A 24,713-nucleotide genomic window follows, 5' to 3' on the forward strand; every position below is an offset into this window, starting at 1 on the left:
TCAAGCGCCAGCATGACACAAAGATTACAAATTCGAATCTCATCCACCCCCCTTTTAAAATGGAATATTAAAACGCTGGGTATAGTGGGGTCCATGCTATATCCACACATCAAGCCTAATGGATTCTCATGTGAGGGGGTGTAATAGAGTATATAAATCGCTTAAATTTTGGTTGAATTGCTCCTTTAACAAAGAAAAAAAAGTAAACATTTTACCTTCAATTTGGTTGAAAAATGACTACCACAATTTTAAAAATTAAACGGCTGTGATTTAATAATTCTTGAGTTATTTATTTAATTTCTCGAGGTTAATGTAGCCCCTAATTCGCTGAGTAGAATTTGAATTAAGGTATTAAGTCAATTACAAGTGGGCCGTGTAGTGATGTGGGCTTTATCTTCTTTGTCGGGCAATGTCATTCCACATCCAGCTCCCTTGTTCAAGTTAAAGTTCTAGGCTTCTGACTTTCTTCTTTCTTAACGATTGAAAACTTTGATTTTGTTCTTAACTAGCTTAGCCGGTAAATTCAGCTTTTTCCAAAAAAAATATTAAATTTAACAAATAAAATTTGATAAAACATACCCATCAAATATATAGAAATTATATTATCATAAACTATATTAAAAGGCAAAACAAAATATTACTACAAAGTATATAATATCATGTTTTAGATAAAAATATATATATATATATATATATATTACAAGGGTTGTCCCGTTAGTGTTATAAAGGTTACTTTATTCTTTTATAATAGGCGTCATATGGTGTGGCCAGCCGCACGAAAAATTTAAGTTATTTCGTTAATATCAATTATATGAACAATTTAATTTTATTATTATTTTTGGCAAAATCTAATAATAATCAGCTTAAAGTGATATCATTAATATATATTATATGAATCAATTAAAAAAAAGGATTGGATTAATATTTTAGGTAAATGTTTATGAAAGAATTACGAACACCAAATAAAAAGGAAAATATTTATTACAAAAATAATATAAAAGGTTTGAAATAATATTATTATAGTTGTATAATAAAAATATTCTAAAAAAAAATTCGGTTAAAAAGGAAGGGAAATTTTGGAGGGAAAAAGCAACACCAGGGTGTGACACGTGTCACCCCCGATGTCTATTTTAATATTAAGTTCTTGATTATAAAATCATGATAGGTGGCATATTAATCGATATTAATTACGTAAGTATGATTTTTTTATGGTTTACATAATTTTAATTTTGAGACACTATCCACTTCATTTGAATTTTAAAAAACATAACATCAAGTATAATTTTACGTTTAACCCCTATATTATCAAAATCTGTATAATGCTTTAATACAGTATTAAAGGTTTAACCCCTATATTATGTTATCATTAAAACCTGCAATAATAACAGTACAAAGTTGACATTATAGCATTTACCACACAAGCTAAGAAAAGCAAAAAACATAACTCAACAGCAAAAGAAACCAGTCTCTCCAAAAACATGAAGTCCAGATTACTAGATATAGTATCAAACATGTTATCAACGCCTTTAAATCTTCCCAAAAAAAAAAAAAAAAAAAAAAAAAAAAAAAAAAAAAAAACTAAGACACATTTGTGAAAGAATGTTCATTATATCAAGCTTCAAAATTACTTAGCAATCGTATTTGTCAAAAAATACATCAAATATTACCCCTATTCAAAGCTTTAAACAATAACCCCGTTAATTTTTTTTAGATCTTTTATAATAGGTTTAGAATCATTAGATAAATTTTTCGTATTAAATAGGATGATCCAAAATACTAATTATAAGGATTTATAGTTAATAATTCATGTATACTCATATGTAAAAAAGAAATGTTAAAATTAAACTTGACCAGTTTTCAAGTTTTGAAAGCATATTATTATATCATCAATTTCATTATCTTAGGTAGAAAAGTAATCTTGCCCAATGTGATCAAACTTTTATGGTTAGTTATTGTGTTATTTAGGATAATGGATAAATAGGACATTAAGAGGAGGAAAAAAAAAAAGGACATTAAAAAGAATAAACAATGAGAAGAAAAAAAAAAAAAAAAGAAAGAATGTTGGGTAAGATATTAGAACCCTATGAGGCTATACCAATTGGTTGTTGATGTAGTGATGATTGGGACTACACTTGGTAGGGAGGACCCATGTTCGATCTCCAACAACAATTCGGAGGGGGCTGGAACCTAACTACCCAGAACTGATCCCCGAATCCGGATTAGCCCAAAGGGTGAACCGGGTATAACACCAAATAAAAAAGAACCCTCCGAGGCTATGACCTTTGATTGAAAACTAATGCTCTAACCACTAGGCTAAGCTCTAGCATAAGAATGCACTTTGTATTTTATTTAAACAAAATTTTAACTAACTTCTTGTTCTTTTTTTTTATTAGGACACAACATGTCTCCTAACAGGACACAACGTGTCTCCTCCACTGCATCTATACTAAAATACACAAGAAGTGTACCATAAACAACATAATGGACAAGACCTTTTTTTTTTTTGTTTTTTTGTGCATATGAGTCATAATGGCATTATAAATAGAAGGTGATAGAATATATGATAATATATTCTGGCATTTTAGGATATATGTGGTATATTTTGTATAATTATCCGTAAAGGTTTCCTAACACAGTTAGATCTGATAGTGCAACCCTATATATATTAATCAATTGAAAATCACTCAAATCGGAGGTGCTTCATAAAATTAACATTGTATCAGAGTCGACATGACACAAAGGTCACGAGTTCAAACTCACCCACCTCCACTTTCAAATGTGAGGGGACGTGATGAGAGTCGTTTTTAAGATTTTGGGGGCCTAAGGGCGAAAGAATAAATCGAGGATGGTAGTCGAACCTATAGAGAACATTTAACTTCAACTTATCCTAGCCACCAAGCCATAGAGATACCCATATTGACAATTGCATCTATAAAGTTAATATAGTTGTCTCTTGTACTTAAGGCTGGAAAATGGGACCTTTTCTGTCCGTGGGCCCTGAGCGGGTACCCGGCTACCGCGATAGGCCTAAACGTGATAGAGTATAAAATATATATGTAACACCCCCAAATCTCCCTCTACGGAAATACTAGTATAATACATATAATTATACCGTAGAGATAGACTTAGGCGTATTACCGCCGCATGATTACGCAAGGCTACTCAAAATACTTAACTCAATAACAAAACTTGCAGCGGAAACTCAACTTTTTTTTATTACTACTTATAAAAATAGCAACATTGTTATGAGTACTCAAATAAAGACGTAACCAACATTCCTAAACTAGGTAAAGCAAATCCTAGGACTCCCATATGCTCATTCATGACTCCACCTGAAAATAGTCAACACTGCTTACCATTAAGGTAAACAGGGCGAACCAAAACAAATAAGAAATACGAATTAGTAAATTATGCTAAGTACGATAAGTGCAAGCTAATGTAAACTCAATTTATTTGCAAACATGTTTTAAAAATCATTTCCAATAATTAATCCAATAAATTCCAAACTCATTATTCCAAAACCGATTCCAATGATTCAATATATAAATAATAGTTAATAAAACCAATTTCTTTATTAAGATCCAATTTCTTTTATTCTAATTTCTCACCCAAGTGTGCACACCCCCCAAGCTAGTCTCCTTATATTACAAGGCTATTCTTGACGAAAGACCTGGTCATACAAATTCCAAGGCCTTATCAATAAACCAAATCTGTATAGTGGGATTACCAACATGCTTATAAAGCATTAATAATAATAATTCAATGGTTCACCGATCCTTTTAAATATCCAATAAATTTCAATATAATTCTAACTCCTTTTTAATAATTCCACATACTTTCAAAATCAAAACCTTTAAAATAGATACTTGAGAATAAAATCTCATATTAATAACTTTTCAAAATCAATAACTCTTCCTTGAAAAACCTTTTATTTAATTCAACAAACCTTTTAAAATCAAATCCTTTATTTAAACATGATAAGTAATTCAAACCATTCAAAACATGATTTAAAAATCAATCATTCAAAATACTTTTATTAAAATCAATACCTTCAAATATAATTTATTTCAAAATCATAATTCAAATCAATTTAATTCAATCACCAATCAAATCATGTAAAACATGTTATTCAAACTAATCACTTTCAAAAGTATCTAGCCACCTAAACGTACCTTGATCGTTGCTAGAAAAATCACACAAAAAGGACCTCAAGAACCTTGAATCCGAATATCAATCAACACTTCGCACTTTCAAAGTTCAATAACGAATACACCTTGCAAATAACATAACCATAAGGTTATCACAACATAAACTCAAATCTAATGTGCATGGACTATAAAACTCTTTTAAAATAATACTTTAATGTAAAATTATAGCTTATTTGTATTTTAGAAAATTAACCATGAAGAAGATAAAAGAATTGGATTAAAGAGAATTGAATTTTCGTAGAAAAGAATAGGCAGAACTTGCAGAGGTCATAACTCCGAATTGGGTGATTCTTGAGCCTAACCTCAAGGATTTTTCAAGGGGAATAATCTTTTGTGAAACATCAATACCTCAAAAAATGACCAGAAGTGCCCGAAAACTGGCTTCAAAGGTATACGAGATAATATTTGTATGAAAAGAGGAGAAGAAAAGTATGAAAAGGTTTAGGGAAAAGAAGAATAAGAGAGAAGAAGAGAATTGGGTTTTTGGTGTGAAGAATATGAGAGGTATAAAGGGGTATTTATAGGCTACCTCATGCAAGAATTATGGCAAGAGAATGTGGGAAGAATTATGGCAAGTAAGGTTTGAGGGATTACTTGGAGAAGTGAGCAAAAGAATTAAGAAAAGTTTGGATATTAAGGTGATTGTGTATACTTGAATATGGAAGGTATGTATGTCATGAAAAATAATAAGGAAATTAGAATTACTTGGGGAATAATTAAGAAGAATGAATGGCAAGAAAATATGATGATTAGATATTAAAAAGATGGAGAATTAGAATTAAGGAAAATAAGATATTTTGAGGAGATAATTAAAAATATAATTTACCAAAATAAGTCACCCAAAAATCCGTCACGGTGGCTTTAGATATTTAGGGAATTAATTTGCTAGTTTTAAGGAATTAAAAATAATTGTGTAAATAATATTTATTGTATAAAATAATTAATTAATAAAATTCCAATTATTCACTAAATAAAATAACTAAGAAAATCAGATTTTCTATACATAGAAAATCCGAAAATCATAGTCATTAAATTAGGAATTTTTGGCCATCTTAAATAAATAATAAAATATAATTTTATTTAAATAAAATATAATTTTATTTAAATAAAATATCCGGAATATATATAAATAATCCGGTTTTTAAATAAAATAAATGGATAATAAATCTTATCCAAAAATAATAATTAAGTTTTAAAATACTTTTGGTGCCAAAATTCAATTATCATTTTGGCTCCAAAATCCAAATAGTAAAATAAATTACTAAAATACCCTTTTTAAGAGAATACTAATTAATTAATAAATTAGAAATACATTTCAAAAATACGGGGTATTACAATATAATTAGGCCTCAACAATCAGTTTAATTAAGTTTTTGGTTAGTTGGTTTTATAACGAAGGGAAAGATTCGAACTTGTGACGTATTGTACAGAAGCTCTCAACCTTATAACTTATAAAGATTTTTTGATATATCCTTACTTTCAAATGATAAATTAAGGGTCTGTTCTCATTAGATTAATTTCAGTTCAGTTCAGTTCAGCTCTAATAAGTTCAGTTCAATTCAATTTATGTCTAATGATATTGCTAATGATATAAAGCCATATTTCATACTTTTAAGCTTATATTACAACAATGACAATAATAATAATAATAATAATAATAACAATGACTATTATACGGTTATACCATATTTCACTTAAACTATTATACCATATTTCATTATTTGACGAGCTAGGAGTAAAAATAGGATCGAGTTAGTTTTTAAATAAGACCGGCCCAACTCTTTGTTTTTTTTTTTTTTTTTTTATTATTTTTTTTTCATTTTGAGAATTTTTTAAAAAGTGTTTTGCGTTCTTTTGTCATTTTAATATTTTATTTTTTAATTATATAGTATATGTTTTTAAAATGTTATGGGGTTCCATGTTTTTAATATATTTTTCATAAATATTTTAATTATATAGTATATTTTTCTTAAATATTTAATATGTATATTTGTATATACACATATATATAATAATAGATAATCAAAGATCATTAATCCGTAGTTAAAAATCACTAATTAATAAGTTCAGTTCAGCTCTAATAAGTTCAGTTCAGTTCAATCAATGAGAACAGACCCTAATACTCTTCCGAGAAAAAGATTTACATAGACTTTAAGTTGGAGCTAGGTAGCTAGAATGAAGAAGTCAAACTTTAGTGTATGCTTTCGTACTGTTTAAGTCTCTTTCCTTTCGAGTCATTTAATATTGCACCTTATATAATCATAAAATTGGTCCTAAGCTATCTCAATCGTAAATAGTTTCAATTCACCCCCAAAAATAAATGTGGAAAATTCTTTCCATTTTAAGTTGTTTGGGTGGCTGGTGTTTAACGCTATTCAAGGGACCATGTCGGCACTCGGCAGTGTCCAACACTTGGATTCTTTAAGGTTTTAAACTTTTCATGCATGTTTCAAATTTCAATCCAACACTTTGGCTCCCAAACAATAATATTTGAGACTCTTATCTTACCAATTAGGTGTATAATTTATGTTTCTGATTTATATTTAGTTATACTATATCATTGAAACTAATTAGTGTCTCAATGTTCGAGTCTTTGCATGTAATGTTAGATGAATATAGGGACAAAAATAATTCATTGCTAAAAAGAATAACGGGTATAAGGAAAGAAAGAGAAAGAGAGTGCAAAAAGTAGGTTATGTTGTGATATCAAATATATATGAAGGCCCTATTTTATTCACCATTTGATAAATTTATATAAAGATTAATAAGATAAGTCAAAAAAATAGTTGAAATAAATTATAAGAGTTTATAAGGACTACTAAAGATGGCTCTGGGTCGTGCCTCGTGCTTTAATTTGGGGTTAGTTAGGCACGGCACATGGCTCGGCCCACGAGTTTCGTGTTGTGCCGTGCCGGGCCGAAGTCTTCAAAAGGTTGTCTCGTGCACGGCCCGGGCCCACGTGTCACCGGGCTTACGTGCCTAAGCAAAATTGCATTGATTTTAACATGCTTTGTCATGCCGGGCCCGATCGTACTGTGTCTTATTGTGCTTAAGGCGGCCCACAGCCCCCACGCAAAGTGTCATGCTTTTTTCGTGCTAGGCCATGCCAGGCTTCGAGCCAACCTGATCCAATACCATCTTTAAGGACTGCCCAAGAAAATAAATTCTTATAGTATAAGATGAATGCTAGATAGGTTTCTCTATATAACTTTACAATGTCCTATAAAGATATCCGTGCTTTCCTTACGTATTAGTAAATTTCCGTGCAATATGAACCAACACATACCATGACAATTTTGTAAATAATACAAACTTTGTAAGTACAGAATACAGATATCATTAAGTGAATAAATATTTATTAGTTCCATATTTAGATAGTGTTATGGCAGTATAATACCTTCTGAAGTTCTGATGGTATAAATATGTCATATTATTGTTTTAGTACTATAATACACAGAGTTTAATGGACTAGGTATATATCAATGATACTAATGGTCTAATGATATGGTACACAAAATATACTATTTAAATTTAAAATTTTACAGAAAATGACCAAAACACCATGTGTTGTATAATGCTCATACATTATATATGGAAAATGATTTTAGCACACCTCTTTGTGAAAGTACAGTTTTCTATGCTCTACTCACATAAGCCATAAGGGTGTGCCATACTACCTCTGATTTTTTTTTTAGTTGTAATTTTGAGGTATTAATTGTGAGATATAAAATATTCCAAAGTTGTAACTAATAAAAATTGGAGGTAGTATATATATATACACCCAGATCGACTCATGTGCTTCTAGTATAGATTGAGTTTCAAATCAAATCATTAGTTCAGATGGTTTAGGTTTTAGGAAAATCAAACCCTTTCACCTCGAGTCTACCATACTCATTTAGGACCACAAAGCCTATAAAGTATAGGACACCATATACAATTAATAAAGAAAAGAAACAACCCTTTTCTTGAAGGACCACGAAATATGATAAGAGCCTACAACCTAGAGAATTAAATTAAGATAAGTGCACGGTTTCCTGTATTGAATATACTCGAATATGGACCATTATTATGTTTATGTTATTTATTTATGTGAAATGTTACCTTTTTTTTAATTAATTTGAAATGGTTTATGCTTTTCTGATTGTTGATTGGCCTCTCAATATTACCGAAAGCCACTCTTTGTAAAGTGCCGTTGTACCTCAGACATGTCCCAAACATGCAGACAATTACTATTCACTCCCTCAATTAATTTTAATTATGATTAAGCAATCCATTTTTATATTTAGCTAACCATAATCAATTATCAATGCACTCACTTATAAAGGTGACTCCTTTTCAGTTGACACCCCCTTCTCTCCCATTTGCAATTGCAAGGGATAAAAAAAATTACACCTGCTTGTTTAAAATTATACAAAATACTTTTTCAGTTTAGTGTATTTTCACATTGCTTTAATTTTCTTTTTCCGTCAAATATTTATGCCTCCTTTGTAGTCTAAAGTTGAATCTTGAACCAGCAGAGAAACTAGAAATAGGTTTCCATGGATCACTATTGTCATAATCTTATCGCCCAAAGGATAATTGCATTATATTTCATCCAAAATGATGATTAGATGGTAAGTGTAGCTTAGATTTCATTCCATGTATACCAAGTAAGAAACACATAATAATTGTTGGATCATTCCCTCCCTATTCACTAATCACTACTAATAATCTTAATAATGGTATTTTGAAAAGAAAATAAAACCATCATAAATATTACTTTTACAAATATTTGACTACTTTAATTTTTCAAACATCTAACAAATAAGAGTGTTTTTTGGATATCTTCCATACTCACCCTATAATAGTACAAAGTAAAATATAATATAATATACTCCTTACAACTTTGAGGACCAAGGCCACAAGACAACTTGGCTAAACCTGGTGATTAAGGGGTTGGTCCCCTACTTGCGAAGATAATTAAGCCTTGTCATGAAAAAATTTAGAGGAACAAATAAATTATTTCTATAGAAAATCTATACCTCTGTACTTCATATCTCTTGACTCTTGAGATAAGGCATCTTCCTTTTTTAATTCTTTCACAAACAAAAGTTTCAAAGCAACCACAATCATCATTTATAATGACTGCACAATAACTCCATTTTTCTAAATAATTGTTATAATTAGTTAATATCTACAACCTAACAATTAAATTAGAAAGTCCCTACCAATCTCATATACTAGTAAAATAAATTAAAACTACCTCATTTTCGATCAAAAATATATTAAAAGTAAATATTTTTGTAAAAAAAATGAAAAGGGTAGGGCAAAAATGGAAGAGTGATAACAAGAAAGGGATATATTAAAATTAAAAGAGCAAACGCAACTTTTGTTATCGATAAAAATAAATAATTAAAATAAAATTAAAAAAAGCGCTATTTTACAAAAATAGAAAATAAAACATAAACCTCATAGGAGGGGAGAGCAAAAATGGAAAAATGATTTTAAAAAAAGGGGTAAAATAGTCTATCATGATTCATACTTCATCCGATTTCTTTTTGTTGACACCGTTTGACTTTTACACTTTTCACAAATTACACTTTGATTAGCTTTTGTGATTAATAGCTACGATAAAACATAGTCGTGTGGGAACTTATTTGAATCGTCTCAATGTATATTTTATTAATATGCACTTTTTATAATTTTACAATATTGAGAGCAAAGTATATTTCGACGAAGCAGAGCAAAATAGCTCTAAAGAACCGGACCTTAAATAGTGACTTTCCAGTTTCCATTCTCGTTTTTATAAGAGTATAGATATGGTGTGTTTATTGTATTAATTGTAAATATATACGACTCATGCATGCACCACCATATGCTTTACACAAGGGCATCCTCCTCGCTATTTACCAACTGACCAAGGCATAAAAACATACATGTTGAAGGCAACAATCTCATGATTATCAACTTAGACCTTATTTAGTTCACCTTATTTTACTTATTTCAGAAATAATAAGTTCAGATCAGAAAAAATAAGTTCAGATCATATCATCGTTTTATGTGCAGTTTTTTATCGCTAAATATCTTTAATTTTGTAATGAAAAAAAAAAAATCTAAAAACCACATATTAATAAAATACACATTATTACGAATCTAAAAAGACCCCACTTGATATATTTTTTCCGTACAGATTATCGTATAATTAAGGTTAAAGTTTGGTCAAATCTGACATTCAGATCAAATTAGACCAGACCAAATCAGACCAAACTAGACCAGACCAGTTCAGATCAGTTCAGATCAGCAAATATAAGGCGAACTAAACAGGACCTTAGTTAAAGGTTTATGGACAGCCCTATGACAGATTGTTGTAGATACATACGTGAAGTTAATTTTGACATTAAAAAAAAAAAAAATCAAAATCAGCAAATTAAAAATTAGTATAATGATAATCATTTTTAGGATGACAACCATAAAATCATCCCTCGAAAGGACCTCAATGTCAAGTTGCTAGAAAGGTCATTCTCGGTGTTAGAATTTATAAAACTCCTTAAATTGGAGTGTATTTTAATAATCTTTATTTATATGGTTACGAACTTACAAGATACTAGTTTGATAATGTTAGGTATGATCACATAAAAACTTATCTTTAACCTATGACACAAACTTATCGTCCTATACTCTATCAATCGGCTCAAAAATAATGGACACACAGAGTATCACCACACAACACAACGCGGTTCATGGCAAAAAAAAATGACATGAGTCGAGCACGAATCATACCATAGGTTAGAGGTTACCATGGCCTGGCATGAACAGGCCCTTGGGCGTTGCCAATACACTATACATACAGCAACTCAGCAAGACAAGAAATTAAATTCACACCTATCTATGATCTACGACTATATTCAAAATTGACCAATTAATTTGTCAAAATAACTAGATGTTGTGTATCACCGTAAACCACATGGACGACTAAGACTTGACAGCATTGAGTGTTCCATGACAATTTTATAATAAAGTAACAGACTGTAAAACAAATAGTAGAGATAGCAGAATACTAGCTACATTTTATACTCACAAAAAATAAAAAGATAGAACTGAATGAAGATAATTCAAACCAAATTAAGTTTTACTTCTCTTCCAGAAAACAAGGAGAGAAAAAATGAGTGAAGAAGAAACTTTGCTGTTTCAATCATTCTGGCACACACAATTTATTCAAGTACACTGATGATAACAACAAAAATCCATCTGATAACTGGCTCTCACAGGTAAGTGTACCCCTCTTTTAAGTCTCAAATTGTGTAGTTCCACTAACAAGTAGTGATTAATAAAGTCCGGGTTTGGGTCTGTTCAGCAAAACTAGTTGTCGTAGTATCTAGTTACTAGCTTTTGATGCTTTTGTATTTGCCTGCTTCACTGATTAAGTCTAGCTGCTGTAATAATAGTTGTTTGAAGAAAAAGTATGTCAATACAACACGTTTTTTTACATCATATTCTCCATAATAACTGTATGATTAATTAGAATTTGGAGTTAATACTGCCTTAACTATCTTTTTTTTTTTTTGAGGGGATAATACTGTCTTAACGTAATCAAATCAAGAACAACTCCAAAATCTATTGTATGAAAAAGTATACACAATATAGTACAGTAAGCAATTATGACCTTCTAAATAGGCCTGAGCAGAACTATCTGATTATCCGATAATCCGAAGATCCGATCCGCACCCGATCCGAAAGTTTAGGATAACCGATCCGAAAACATTTTCGGATCGGGTACCCGATCCGAATTTTTCGGATATCGGATCGGATATCGGATATTGAAAATTTAAATTTCGGTTATCCGAATATCCGAAATAAAGTCGGATATCGGATATCGGATCGGATATCCGACCCGATATCCGAAAATTATCCATATGCGGATATGCCCAACAACCCAAGCCCAACAAAAACTCAACTTACCCTAAACCCTAATTTCTAATCCGCCTCTCTCTTGACTCTTGAGTCTCTTCTCACTGTTCTCAGTTTCTCACTCCTCTCACGAGCATCTCTTCATCTCTCCTCTAGACTCCTCTCTACTCCTTTCTCGGTTTCTCCATCTCCGACCACCTTCAAAGATTCAAATCCACCACAATCTTCCCTCACTCCTCCACCAGAAGCCGCGACGCCCCTCACTCCTCCACCAGGAGCGGCGACGACGCCCCTCACTACTTCACCAGAAGCGGCGCCCCTCACTCCTCCACCAAGGTAACCCTCACTCACTCAATGTTCTACTGACATTACAATCAAAGAATTATAGATCTGTATATTATACCATTAGTTAAGAATCTTAGTTATGAGATTCAAGTATAAAGGGGAGGGGGCCGGAACAAGGACATGGGAAGGGGAAAGATGCCGGAAAATGTGGTGGGGAGGGGGAGGAGGCCGGAAATGGGATGGAGGAGATGGGTGGTTGCTGCGCAGGAGCCTCCCTGCGGTGGCGGCAGAGTTGCGGGCTGGGTCTGAGTTTTTTTTTTATTATTTAATTTTTTATTTTTTTAATAATCTTCTTAGTTTGTTTTTAATAATTATGTAGTGAATATGATAATGACTGATATAGATAGAATCATAGAATTAGCAAAATGAACAGAAAGATTATATATAGATTATAGGAATTTAGGATTAGTATTTAGTAGATTACTTAATGTTTCATATTATTTGTTATGGTGTTGTTGAACTGTTAATTTTCTGCTGTTATCTTGTGAGAAAATGTCATTATGTATTATTTTGCATTTTACTTCAGTTTATACTTCAGCTTATACTTCAGTATTATTTTGTATGTTCTGATCAGTTTAATTATTGCAAGTGTATGTTCTGATCAATTCAATTTTTGCAAGTGTATAGTGTATGTTCTTTGAATAATCTGAACAATGTATTTTCATTGTGTTTTTTGTAGAGTTGTCGTCTCTTGTTGATCCGCCTTCGGTTTCCGTCATTGATGATTACTTTTAGAATTAGAAGGTAATACTTTTTTTAGTTTGAATATTTAAAAAATTATAGTTTAATTTTTGCATCTTTTTTGTTTTTATTTATCTTATGATTATCTAATATTTTGATAACTCATATTTTGTAGGGTTGTTGACTTGCCCCCTTCGTTGATCCGCTATCGGTTTCCGGCGTTGATGACTTATTTTTAAGTATAAGATGAAATGCATGTATTGTTAAGTTGTTAACTATTTGGACATTAATGTATCTGTTAACTTTAAATTTTCTTTGTTACATAATTTGTACTTTTGTAGCAGACTAGCAGTTACCTAATTACTTTGCATTTTGGCAAATTGGCAGCCATGGCAGGTTATTTGTATTTTGTAATTTTATTACTTTGTTTTTTTCAAAAAATTAGTTGTGGAAAATATTTACAAGGATAATTAATTAATTTATTTTAATAGGATAATTACACATTTATTTTATCTCTCTTTGTTCAGGTTGTGAGTAACAAGAGGATAAAATGGGACAAAAAAAAAAAAAAAAAAATCAATTTTGCCATTCAAAACAACTAGTAATCAAAGTAGTCAAATATAGGATATCCGATATATCCGATCCGAAAAGTTCGGATATCCGGATCTTCGGATATCCGAATTTTTCGGATCGGATACAAATAGCAAATATATGAATTTTCGGATCCGGATATCCGATCCGAAATCCCCTTTCGGATCGGATATCCGATCCGTGATCAGGCCTACTTCTAAATTAAAACAGCTATAAGATCCAAATAGAACATTGTAATTACTTATGATATGGGCGGAATTCAAATATAATATACAGATCGATCAAATCTAGGCAGTTTCCAATTGCCTTGTACTATAAGAGAATACGAGCTGAGCTCAATCGAATGTGTTTACTATCTACTCGGTAGCCTCAGCTCGAGATTTTGAGTTGAAGAGTTAAAAGACAAGATACAAAAGTGGCTAAACAGCCAGATATATACTTCTAGTAACCTTACTTATAATAGGCCAGGCAAATTTAAGAAGTCACAAGATTACCCTAGCTAAAGAAAAACAACATTCCAATTGTGATCGTTAGAATGTGCAATACTGACAAGTCGACCACTAAAAGATATAGCTATAGTGCCCTATCCATTGCTTACGAAAAGATATGGTGGTGCACACATTAAAAGACCAAATTAAAACATCGAAGCACGGCTCTCTTTACGCCATAAATGTTACTTGAAACAACACCCTACCCAGCCAAGAAGATGAATTAACCCCACTAGTAGTAAGGTAACGACCTAACACCAGCTAGTGGTGTAATGCTTTAATGTCCCATATCTTAACAAATAAAAGTCACCTCACACAAAAAATACAATAAATAATAAATAAATAAATTTTAAAAAAAACAGTATTAAATAAAACAAGGGCCACTTTTTTATTAATAAATCTTTAGATTGGTTAGTTGGCAATGTTGCATGCCCACTAATTCTCTTTTTTTTTTTCCTTTTTTTTTTTTTTGGATCAAGGTAGAGAAGATTATTAACCATCAAAATCAAGAAAACAATATACAACTACATCTCAAAATACATAGGAGACCAACTTCCACAATCAAATTTTGACCAAATAAAAAATTAGATAAAAAAACCTTATCTTATCCTTTCTCTTGTAACAATATCCGGGAGAATATCCAACTAAAGTATGTCTATTTGGTAGGCTAGCTAGGGCAATCAATTTTAACGGGGCATCTTACCAATGTTAATGGAGCTATTAGTTTAAGGAATTGATGCTTTTTTTACTTAATGGAATCTAATAGTGTGTTTTCCTAGCTAATTATTATATAATCAACTAATTTATCTTGAGCTCCAAGAAGCATCTCTACCATAAGATCTGTTGCAATCCCAATATTTAGGCAGGTCTTAATAATTCAAGGCTTTGTCTCAATGGTCATTGTGTTTGTGTTTCGAGTAAATTAAAATACACAATCATGGATCTATTTCATTGTGCATGATTTCGTTTCGAGTAATTTTAAAAACATAACACTCCTTTCATAGCACCAGAGAATATACCAAACAAGAACTTTGGAAGAATGAAAACCTCCTACTATTTGGTTAAGCAAACCTGCAAAAAGGACCAAATAGGTTAAGCAACAATAAGTTCAGCAGCCTGTAAAAAGGACCAAGACTCCTAGTATTACTTCTCCGGAGGTAAGGAGACTTAGACCTGTAATCAGGAGTCTCTAGTTTGCATAAGCTCATTTAACAGCGTAACTAATAAGGCAATTGTGAAGAATAATAATACCATGTCAAAACCTTTTCTCAATTTCTAACGGCATATATATCTAACACAGTAACTCCCTTGCTGCATAATTCAATCAAACGCAACATTAGGAATTTAAGATAAAGCTCTTATTAACAAATTTCAAGATAATGGAATGTGGAAGTCTAGCAAAAGAAACAATGTTTGACTGAAATATAAGGAAACAGAATCAGATTTTACTTGGTCATGTCATAGGGCATGGCCTTCAAACAAAAGGTGAGTAATCTGATCTATTTGTAAGCCAATAAGCCATGAATGTAAAATAAGAAAGAGTCCGCTAACGGTAGTTCATAATAGTTATTGCCCTAATACATAATCATAGCTCGCAGGCAACGTGACCACTCATTTAGGAAAACAAAATTAAAAATGGATAACAAAGAAACTATCCAGATGGCACAATTTACGCAAACATCATGACCTCCAAAAACAGAAAAAGTTAACAGGATTTCAATGAGTAGTATACCAAGAGTCATGCAGCCATATCATCAAAAATGAATAAATTTATGGGACGCCCTAACCATTGCTAAATGATTTGATTACACAGCATAATCAAAATCTTAGTGGCATAGTGGTGGAAATTAAGTATCTTAAGCTTTGTAATCCACTAATAAAGCACCAATAATAAAATAACAAAATGTGATCAAAGCAGCCACTTCCTTAAAAAGAACAATGGAAGAAAGAGCACCTAGTCCCAAATACCATATTGCTGTAGTAAGTTCAAATAAAGAACCTTAAGCAAAATTAAGTATCTTAAGCAATATTACAACCTTCATAAAAGGGATACGAAATGTATTAGAATATGGAAGAAAGAGCACCTAGTCCCAAATACCATATTGCTGTAGTAAGTTCAAATAAAGAAGCAAAAACAACATAATTAACAAACATAGCTAAATTAATCATCCAGTTATGATATAAAAATAGGGGGCTTTAAATACATTCCTCGAACGCCATAAAAGAGGGAAGAGTAAAACTTCATCCACCACCACTGGCTTTCAAAAATAATGTCAAGTGGATACTAATTAATTAAGAGTTGAAAAGGGAAAAGTACAGAAAGCACATAAATCATCATGCCACTTTATTTGCATTCTTTTACAATATAATCAGCCATTAAATCTCGCATTGCAAGGGAAACTTAGCTAAGGCCCAGAAGCTGATAGAAGCAACAACTACATCCTTGTACATCAAACAGAAGAACTGCCAACTACAAACGAACAGCCAATTGAACCAACAACCAGCAAAGACTAAATTCTTCATTCAACATATTCTACTGAAAAAAAAAAAAACAATATTTTGTATTCGACAGCAAGACTAAATTCTTGACTAAACTTCTCAGCATGAGCATCAACATGTTCTACTGAAAAAACCAATATTTTGTATTCGACAGCAAGACTAAATTCTTCATTCAACATATCATTGACTAAACTCTAACCTAAGGTTTTAAATTCCTAAGAATAAAGTCTTAAATTGTATACCTCACCAGAATACCCTCACAAAATATTGTAAGGATTGAGATCAAATTAGCCTCACAATACCACCATTCAAATTCACGGGCTATCAACATGACCAAAAGCCTAATCTATTTGAGCCAACAATTTCATCCAATAAGGCTTACACATAAACAATGAAGGCTCCCTAATACACAAAATAGGAAGCTTAATTATTTTTACAGCTAGTTTTCATTCTAATATACCGCTACACCTTACAACTATGTTAAATGATGCCATTATGAATAATGAAGGCTTTACCCACCTTCCTTCTTAAAAGCGAGCTAATTGTAGTTACTAACATATGCATTGGAGTTAGTTAGCACATGATTACCTTTCAAATTTTCCTAAAACTTGCCCTTAAAATCAAAATGTTTGTCATCAATCCCTCCTCAAAGCACAAATTGTCAAATAAACACTAACTAACCAAACTTTTGGCTCAAATGTTCTCCAAAATTGATTCCTAAGACTAATATTCTCCATACACCTAAAAACTAGCATTTCAAGCCCTAGTCTATGTTCTTTTAGAAGGTTATAGTCCTTATAGATAACCAATTGACAACCTCCAATTATGATAAATTCAATAAACACCTGCCAGTTATCGATTGAATAAAAAGGAAGGGAAGTTCATTCATCAAAGAAATCAATCTCCAATAACCTAGCATCATTAAGCACAATTAAATTATCAAAGAAATCCATCACATAAATCTTTCATCCTGAATAAATCTTATAAAAAAATCCAGAATGAGTTACAGGCTGAAATGAATGCAATTAGTAGAAAAACACCTCAAAGGATCTGGTCTGTATAAAGAAAACAAATTTCACTTGACCTTCCCCACCACTAAAAGAAAAGAGAAAAGAAGAATAAAAGGTTCTAAAGTAAACAGACAGCATAATCAGAATCCTTTTGTGATTTTCCATTCTCTAATATAACAACATAAAGAAAAAAAACTTTCCTTTATTGTGTTCCTTCAAACTCTAAAAACAGCCTTCCTAAAATGTATCAAACCAAAATATTTTGCATACAATAATTTAAAGCTAAGGAAGCTTCAAAAGAAAGCACCTAATTAAGCATAAACCAAAAGTATAATATAGTATAAGGAATAAATACTATCATACTCGTTCACCATTTATACTCCCTCCGTCCCTTTTTTTACTATTCATGTAGTAGCTTTGACCGTAATTTTTTACCAACATAATAAAAACATATTTTATCATAAAATATGTTGTTAGATAGGTATTAATGTACAGTTTTATAATAGAATTTTAAAAATAATTTTCATTAATATTTAATTATATAGATATAAAGTCAAACTATTGCAGTGGCATGTGTGCAATTTTGACTGTGTTAGATTCACCTGGGATAGAGGGAGTACTAAAAGCTCTAAGTTTGATTTTACTCCTTGTGAACTTGTTTTCTCTAAATTTACAACTCAATCAAAAAATACTACTCCTTTTTATGTCTACCCTTGATTTCCATCAAACCCAAATAAATAAACAGCTTTCCCATGGCGTACTAAACAACAAGGTTGCTTGGAGAAAAAGAGGATGTTAATCAAAGAACATGGGAAAACAGCAATCCAATGATGGAGAGCACAAATAAGTTTTGGCTGTAGGAGCGTAGGAAAATATGAAGGGTCAAAGGAAAGACCTACCAAACATGATCTTGCTTAATAATATCAAAACTCTATATTGAATCATTTATATAGTTGCATACAAATTTTCTAGTATATACTATATATAATATTTTATAAAGCTGTATGTTCAAGAAAAAAATGAATCAAAAATTTATACTTGTAGTATTTCAATACAACAAAAAAAATCACTTGCTTGGATCCAAGACATTTACAAAGGGTGCTTATATATATATACTGGTATAATATATGTTGTCTAGGAGAAAATGCTTCATCTCAAAACACCTATACTACCTAGTCAAACAAACTAGGTTATTCATTCAATCATTTAAATTAGCAAGCGTCAAAGACTCAAAGGAAGGCAGCTAATTTGATATAAATCTAAACAAAACAACAATAAACACATGACAATTAAGAGACAAAGAAAAAAAATGCACCATCAGCCAAGCTGTAAAGTTTGGTCTATAACTATCAGTCACATGAAGGATTACGAGTAGTAGAAAGAGTATGCCTATATCCACGTACCTGGTGAAGCGATTAGCACTCTACGGGCCACGCACATAATTATATTCAAGTGTTCTAAAAATGATGTTCACCTTCATTTGTTTTCACATCAGCAAAAGAAACGAAGAATCGTCTTTGACAAGTACATTGTCTGCAAGAAATTAACACATGATTTTTTTGTTAACCAATTAGTCCCGCTAATAGTGATTGGTAGTTGGAAAGCATGTCATGTCTTTCTTTCAATATACGAGATAGACAAACGCTAATAATTCCCCAAAATATTATCCAATCACCAAACAACCACAAGTTCATATGCAATAGTGCAAGTGGAAACTTTGGTCTATCACCACAACTAATGAGACACTAAATTCAGCTAGCTAGTTTTAAAAACAATCGAGCTGTCGAGTTTTGAATGCATGTTATATACACAACTCCAATCGAATTAAAGCACCATAGAGTTGATCAAATAGCATATAATAATGACACACAGCAGGCGAAAGTGCAACACATAATCAACATATATTGGTAACAATTAGGTAACGATAATTTGAACGAATTTGGATTTAAATTAGGAAAAGTCTAAGCCACAAGACAATCACCTCTCACATATGTAAAATACTCCACTAATAATTACAATTTAAACATTAGATAACTTCTAAATCTAATACTATCCACACATAAGATATAGCGCGATCAAAAAACAATTAACATTTGTAGTAGTATATATTCATGAATTAACACATTGCTTGAATACTAGTAATAAAGAAGGAATTGTAGCTTTATGAATACATACATACCAATGATTCGATTCGAGTATGAATAATTCAATTTCTGGTGTTCCATGTAAATGGTGAGCTGCAAAAATAAACAAATTGTTGCAACAAACAAGTTGGAAATGAGAGACAGATGATCATGTCAGTTTGTTCTCAAAAGAAGGCATGGATGGCCTGGATTAAGACGAAAGGTTATCGAATCGACGGGTACGAGCATGGGCACGGGCACGGCCGTGAACCAATGTACGGGGACCATTACTAGGAGTAGACAATATGATCCATGCGCAACCAACAAAATAGAAACGAATCAAGCAAAAAAAAAAAAAAAAACAAGGTAACCTAATAATGTTAATTAGGTAGGCTATATGAAGCTGATTAGCATGGTCCTGTACTGTATTAAGGTGATTAGTTTAAAAATCCCCCTCCAAAGTCACGCTATATATCGGAATTTGCAAACTAAAACAACAAACTCTTTTATCAAAATAAAAAAAAAATTAAAAAAAATAAGGGAAAATAAAAACATACCGATATAGTGTTATTACTTATTAGTAATAGTACTCGATAGTAATTTTTAGGATCCAAGAATCAGGAGGGAAGCTCTAACCACTTGAGCTATCTCTCACTCTCATAGTCGATAATAATAATGAAAAGGGTTGCGTATAATGGATAGGGGTTCGGGTGAGGTTGGAGTTGGAAGGGAAGCTGACAGAAAGAGCAGTGAGCACAAAAAAGGAATAGTATACCAATAATCTTCAACCTCAACTTTCGATGTTTTCTACTTTGGAGATTAAATGTAATGTATGATTTTCTGGTGTTGGTTTGGGTTTGCTAATTGCTATATATATATATATATATATATATACCATTTCTGCCTTTCTGTGCTCACTCTCTTCTGTCAATTTCTCACTCCTCCCACCCATTTGTAAAAATACGACTTACCAAATTGGGTAATATTTCAGTACCCACTGATTTTTTGCAAAAACAAGGGTTTCCTGTCTTTCAGATCTGCAACTGTACTAGTTTCCAGGTTTTTTATTTTCACATTTTTAGGGTTTTTCTCTTTTGGGTATTTGTGAAAATTCAACAACAACAGAAAAAAGAAAATTAAAATCTCAGATTAAAATTTAGATACAAAGACATGCAGGAAAGAATCAAGGGGATAAAAATGTTAAATCGAACAGTGCGAAAACCGGGACTGCAAGAATTTTTTTCTAAAAAAAAAAAAAAAAAAAAAAAAAAAAAAAAAACAAAAAAAAAAAAACTGAAGAATCAGAGACAATTTTTTTAAGAGAGAGAAAGGGAAAGAGATAAGTAAGTTGGTTGTGGGTTGTGTTGATGGGTTTGATTTAAGTTTGTTTAGGGGGAGGTGTGTGTGTGGTGGGGGGTTTAAGCTTATTATTTTAGAGGAGAGAGAAAGTTAAGACTAAAGATGTTTGTTTTTGTGGGTTGGAAATTTGGGATGTGGGCAAACTGGGCATGTGGATACGTGTGGGTCCTCTCTTTATGTTTCTTGTCATTTTTTTTTAATTTTTTTTTTAACTTATATATGAGGTCAATGATAAATTGATAATAGATGAACGTTTTGGTTTACATGTTTCTTACTTTAACTTTATAAACTTGGTTTTCTTTGGCTGGGGATTTTTATTATACATACGTACAGTCATACATAAACGGACATGGATATGTACACTTCAAACCTCACTGAGACACTGATGATTCATGTTATGCTCAATGGTCACATCGTCTTTAGCCTTAAATCCTCCCATTTACTCCAATTGTTAGGGCTTCAATGCCACTCATTTGAATAGATTATAAATGGTCATTGTAAAAGATGGTCTTGTTATTCATTACACTCCTTTTAATCCATTATCAATGGCGATATCTATCTAATATTTTCACTTTAGGGGGTAATATGTTTTTTTGATTTCATACAAAACGGGTGGTAAGTTCAATAAAGGGACATTTGAGGGGTGGTTATTTACAAAATTTTCCTAATACTTCGTATTATTTATACTGAATCGGTAAGTTCAATTCAACAATGATTGCTACTGGAAGGTGTTAGATCCAACATAGCTTGCATGGCCACCGTATCTGCTTCCTTGACTAGATCCCTGGACCTCTTGCACAGCTTCCCCTTGGTGTCTTACTTAGTAGGTCCATGTTGCAAAACAAGTAGTGATTTCCCATTTCATCGGCGGCCTGTTTAGTTTGGTTGAGGTCTGAAACAACCCTTAAACAGTCTATATCTAACACTCTAGTAATATTAAGACTTCAATGGTACTATAGTATATATGTTTCAAACATTACATATTAGGGGGTGTCCATTATTTGGATTATAACCGAAATCCAATCCAATCCAAACCAAATTATAAATTTGGATCGGATCCAAATTTTAGATCGGATTGAAACTTTTTAAAAATTCAGATTTTCGGATCGGATCGGATTGCCCTTTTTCAGATCCAAAAAACCGAAATATGAAACCGTCATTTTATAAATAAGTATTGTTAATATCAACCATGTAAAACTATTGTATAATTAAACGCTATAATTAATTATCAAAAGCTATTAATTAATTAATCATCAAAAGCTATGTTTTCAATAATTAATTAATATTAATTAATTAATTAATATTAATCATTATTTTATAATTAAATAATATTAATCATCAAAAGCTATGTTTTCAATACTTATATTAATTAAACGTGTACAATTATACTTCAAGGAATAAATTTTTATTATTACATATTTGATTTTATAATTGTACTAGACCCAAAAATTCTCCAACATATTTTTTAATTTGGATTTTCGGATCGGATCCAAATAACTTAATTTTAATTCGGATTGGATCAGATTGCATTTGGTTAGGAATTCGGATCGGATTGGATTTGATAAATAAAAATCGAAATTTATTTCAGATCGGATTGGATTTGGGCTAAATCCAAACCGAAAATCGAATGAACACCCTCTATTACATACCTACGTTCTTGAAATTAAAGATTATTGTGTTATGTTCGATGATTTTATGTAGTTATTTAGTAAAAATAGACAATAGAAAGCAATGATTAAATGCTACATATATCAAGTATTAAGACATTAACTCAACGTCGAAAATAGGAATATTTGCTTTAGAAATATGTAAATATTTTGGTAAATGGGGATTGTTGCATTGGACATAGATATGTTTAAGGGAAAAAAAAATAATGTAAAAAGATTTATTCTAATATAGGAAATGAATGAAACATGACCGACAATAGAAACGCCAAAAATGGCAAACATAACTATCTTTAAGGAGTACCCTTTGTTTTATAATAAGTGTTTAGACCATGTTCTCTTTACCTTATTTTTGGAGAAATTAAATAATTTATACCGATTCTCTATTACATTTCCTCTTTAAAGTTACCAATTTTTATTGAACTAAAATTATTCTAACTGAATGAATTTTATTTTTATAGAAATGAAATTATTATTACTGGACTAAACAGAAATCTATTAAAGTGAACCAATTTTTACTGAAATGGAATTATTTCAACTAAATTGAAATAAATTTCACTGAATAAATGTATTTTTAAAAATGAAGAAAATAGGGCTTTGACTTCTCTTGGACACACACATCGGTGCAAATTTTGACCAATAATATTTTTAATTACTACTGTGATAATCATGAATTATAACAGTTAATTAAAATTAATAATCTTTTTATTGAGATGATTTCAACATCTTTTCTTTTGTATAAATCACAACATTAGTTAAACTATGTCAAATAAATAGTATTAAAAAACAATGAATCGTTTATATGAAAAATCGGAGAATTTAGGATGTGTTCTCTGCACCTTATTGGAGTTGAACTTATCTGAATTCAACTGAACTTATTAAATTATTTATCAAACCTTATTGAACTTTATTATACCTTATTGAACTTATTAGACATGATTGAAATTATTAAAATTTATTGGACCTTATTAAATTTTATTATTAGAATTGATTAGAACTATTTAACTTATTGGATTATATTATACCTTATTTAACTTAGGGTAATGCTATATGTAGCCCTAAGGGCTATATATAAGCATTAAATACACTATTGGAAATGGTATAAAATTAGGAATTCATGACAAAAACACGCGTAAATCAGTGTAATTAGTGTTTATATTTTCATGATTTTTTAACTTTTAACGATTTTCAAGGCTAAATTTAGTGCTTATATGTAGCCCTAAGGGCTATGTATAGCATTTCCCTTTAACTTATTAGAACTTATTAGATCTTATTGAATTTATTAGACGTTTTGGTTTCTGTTTTGTTTAGTGTACTTTGTTTTCTTTTGTTTGGTGCTTGCCCCTCTTTCGCACCAAAAAAAAATTGAATTTATTAGGGTCTGTTTCTGATTTCCTGAACTGAACTGAACTGATTGGAGCTGAATTGAATTGAACTAAATATTTTATGAGATAAGGAAATTAGGAACTGAACTGAACTGAAAATAAGCTGAAGAGAACATACCCTTACACCTTATTAAACTTATTACACCTTATTGTAACTGATCTAAACTTAACTAAATTGATCCGAACTTATTAAATCTGATATTTATATAAGGTGAAGATTACAAGCCCTTAATACACAAAAATAGCATTGAAAATTAACATTTCAAGTAAATTGGCCTATATGTCCTGAAAATCAGAAAGAAGGAAAAAAAAAAGTAATATATATGTAGTTTTTAGGGTTATATATAAGCAATAAATATATTTCTTAAAATGGAATTAAGTTGCGAATTAATGACAAAATTATACATATATCGGTGTAATAAATGCTAATTTATTTTTTATATATATTTTTTTTATTTTCTTATAAGTCTTAA

The 24,713-nt window shown here is 31.0% G+C and overlaps 1 long non-coding RNA gene across 1 annotated transcript; it reads right to left on the reverse strand.

The window, feature by feature from the left end:
• Positions 1 to 13,971: 13,971 nt before the first annotated feature.
• On the reverse strand, positions 13,972 to 21,541 carry LOC145591064 (uncharacterized). The gene is made up of 3 exons (XR_014102239.1): positions 19,889 to 21,541; positions 19,113 to 19,242; positions 13,972 to 15,271 (listed from the first exon to the last, which is right to left on the reverse strand). It is a non-coding gene; the product is annotated as an uncharacterized LOC145591064 (long non-coding RNA).
• Between the last annotated feature and the right edge of the window lie 3,172 nt (positions 21,542 to 24,713).

Source organism: Chenopodium album, chromosome 18 (genome assembly GCF_948465745.1).
Source record: "Chenopodium album chromosome 18, dcCheAlbu1.1, whole genome shotgun sequence".
Taxonomy (NCBI): Eukaryota; Viridiplantae; Streptophyta; class Magnoliopsida; order Caryophyllales; family Amaranthaceae; genus Chenopodium; species Chenopodium album.